General features: G+C 41.9%; 1 protein-coding gene across 1 annotated transcript in view; it reads right to left on the bottom strand.

Moving 5' to 3' along the window:
- The window catches only part of LOC119574700, a gene marked incomplete in the record, with an annotated part of 93,915 nt that extends 92,852 nt beyond the window's left edge, over positions 1-1,063 (bottom strand). Inside the window, 1 exon segment of the mRNA XM_037922090.1 lies at positions 754-1,063.
- Between the last annotated feature and the right edge of the window lie 2,338 nt (positions 1,064-3,401).

The following is a 3,401-nucleotide window of genomic DNA, read 5'->3' as shown; positions in this document are numbered from 1 at the left end:
AATTTAATTTTTACCCCTAAAAGCAAAAAAATTTCCCCCGTGCGTGAAGGAAGGAAAAATAAAAAACCCCAAAGGGCCCCGCTTCCCTTTTCGAAAGGCGGGCCTTTAAAAAGAGAAAAGCTAAAAAAAAACAAATTTTCCAAGTAAACAATCTTAAAACAGAAAAGTTTGAAAAAAAAATAAAACACCAAACCAAAAAAACGGGGGTTTAAGGAAGAGGGAGGGGGGGGGGGAAGGGGAGGAGGAGGGGTAGAAAGGGGGGAGAATAGAATAAAGATAGTAGTAATGAAAAGGAAAAAGAGAAAAAGAAAAAAGGAAAGGAAAAGGGGGAGAGAAAAAAAAAAGGGGGAGAAGGAGAGGAGAGGGGGAGGGGGGGAAAGGGAGGGAGGGAGGGGAGGGAGAGAGAAAAGGAGGGGAAGAGAAGAAGGAAAAGGAGATAGAGAAAAGGGGAAGAGAGAAGAGAGAGAGAGAGAGAGAGAGAAGGGGGAAGAGGAAAAGAGAAGGGGAGGAGAGAGGGGGGAAGGAAGAAGGAGGAGGGAGGGAGGGAGAGTCCATATTCCCAGCCACTGTCCTCGCGGCCTGTACCACAGCAACCCGTTCCAACCCCACCAGGGCTTACGAAGCCCATAGCGGCTTCGCACAGCCGCTGGCCGCAGCCGGGGCGCCCTCCCGTGGCATCACCTTGGCAGGAGACAGATACCCATAATTATGGCAGCAACACTGACCAATAACAGCGGCATCCCAGGAACTCACCTGCTCTGCCAGTGTCGGGATGGCCAGTCGCTCCTCGCGCGCACAGTCGCGCCGCACACACACTAAAATCGCAGCGTCTTTGCCTCACGGCAGCAGCGCGCCTTCAAGCAAACTCCAGTCTACGAGCACTTGGCACAACGACCAGTCCTTTCAAGTCACTCTTAAAAAATGCGTCGGGGGAGGGGCGGTGTTCACACTCAAGATCCAGCGCGCGGCGCGAAAGGCAATCCCTCCTCCTTCCACTCCTGCGGTCAGCGGGTAACTAACTCATCTGAATCAGATCTCTTGTTAAGTGGCAGACGACGCCCGACCGCCGAGCGGCCCGAGGTCGCGACTGCCCCGCCATCTATCGGGCGGACTCGGAACTCGCCGTCATGATCGCTCCTCGGTAAGTCCTACGTAATGCCGCATTCCTTAGCCCACGGTCAGGGCGGAGTGGCAGCCCCATGTATTTTATAGGCTGTCTTGAGGTCTCGGGATGGTCGGGTCGCGGCGCTCGGGTCGGGCCGCGAAGGAACGAGTCCGTCGGATCCGTCCAGGTGGAATCTCCTTCATGGCCGCCTAAATTTACTCAAACGTGGATACAAACATGTATGTCTAGTTTTATGTGTATGTATCTTCACATACTGTACAGATATATTTGCTTATACGAATATACACAGTATGTCTTCGTATTTACACATTCTGCAAACATTCACATGTGCACCGCCGATTGTCCACTCCCTTTTTTTCTACCGCGAGCTATGGCCCAACTCTACGGGAAGGACACACCGCATTTCACAACCCGACGAATTCCGTCCCGAGCACTGTACAGCGCATGTATGATCACAGGAAGCATTTCGATCCCAGTCTGTTTCCATTAAGAGCAACACCACTGACAGAAGCTCAAACAAGCAAAACTATGGACGTAATAAGAATGTCAATAAGGAACTTTCCAAGATATTTGTCCTTGAAGAGGGACAACAATGGACTTGGTTCCTCTCGACGCGTCAGCTGGTGTACGAACAAACAGCTTACTATATATGCGCGGTCGCCATGAACCCGGGCCATCCAACCAAGGTGTTGTTAAGCAGTCAGAGAATTATTTCGCTGGGTAGAAAACATTTTTGTGTTGAGATTTAAAACGAAAATTATTTTTTTCTATGCATTTGTAACTTAGCATACAGCTATATTGTATTATTTTTATATTTACTTGTAAGCCAGACAGACCCGGTTTAGAAGTCCCAGGGTTTTCGTTTTATAAAAATAACCGGTTTTCAACTAGGCAGGCGCGCCAGATCAACATCGTAAATCTCGAACAGTTCTTTACAAGCGACACATTTAAAAGGAACAGCTTCCCTCGTGACTGCAAGAAGCAGCTGACTGTCCAAGCACTCGCAGATGCCAGCAGGTGTTACGCCATAGCACCGAAACCCATAAAGTGCTCAGTTCCAGTTGCAAACCAGAGGAAGCCGAAAATGACGTCGGTAAGATTTTTTTTAAGTGGATGAAAGTGAAAAAAAGGGAAAATAGTTATAAGGAAGTAATAAGATCTGTTTTTATCCTCTGGACCCACATTAACAACAGACCCTGAGATTATCAACTACAATCTCGAGGTTCTAGGAAGATATGTATTAATACTTGTTTTTTTATTTATTCTTATACAAAAATGGAATTGCAACTGCGCTGACATTATGGTTGGGGTGTCGCTAAGTCATGAACTTTATCACACAAACTTTTTCCTTCATTTACTGATTCGTATTCTGTCACACAAATTCTTCGTGAATTTAGAATGTGGCGGAATCAACACGAAATATTTAAAAAATAGTGCACAAATAATGTTCATAATTTACACTCCTATAAGGTAAGTGATAACTATTGACTGTACAAATAAATTTCCTAAATTATATTCCTATGCAGTAAACGACATGCACTGAATATTCCAAATCTTTTCTTTGCAGACAAAAATAGAAATGTATTTCAAGGAATTGCAAAATACACTTCACCCTGTTTATGAGATGGTAGGAATGTTAAAGTTTACGAGAGAGAGAGAGAGAGAGAGAGAGAGAGAGAGAGAGAGAGAGAGAGAGAGAGAGAGAGAGAGAGAGAGAGAGAGAGAGAGAAACTTCTGTGTACATAATGCTTTTGATGAAAAGAATAACAATGATAATGATAACAAAAGTGACAACAATAATAAAAAGGACAAAATAACAACAACAACAATAATAGTGATAACAATAATCGTAACGATACTAATAGCAATATTAATATCGACAGTAATAATAATAAGAACAATAACAATAATAATGATGATGATAATAATAATTATGATGATGTGTTTGACAATGTGATATGATATATGATAAATGTGGATGATGTTGAGATGATGATGATGTGATGATGATGATGATGATAAATGATGATGATGATGATTGAGGTGAGATGTATATAGTACAATAATATATAATAATAATATAATAATAATAATAATAAAAATAATAAAAATAATAATGATAATAATAATAAAAATTCTTCTTCTTCTTCTTATTATTATTATCATAATGATAACAAAATAACAAAAAAGATAATGATTTAATAATAATAAGAATGAGTTTTATTACCGTTATTATTATTGATACAGTTATCATTCATGATCTGTCCAAAAAAAA

Source organism: Penaeus monodon, chromosome 6, assembly GCF_015228065.2.
Source record: "Penaeus monodon isolate SGIC_2016 chromosome 6, NSTDA_Pmon_1, whole genome shotgun sequence".
NCBI lineage: Eukaryota > Metazoa > Arthropoda > Malacostraca > Decapoda > Penaeidae > Penaeus > Penaeus monodon.
Note: the sequence above shows the minus strand (reverse complement) of the source record. Positions and strands in the feature narration are given on the sequence as shown.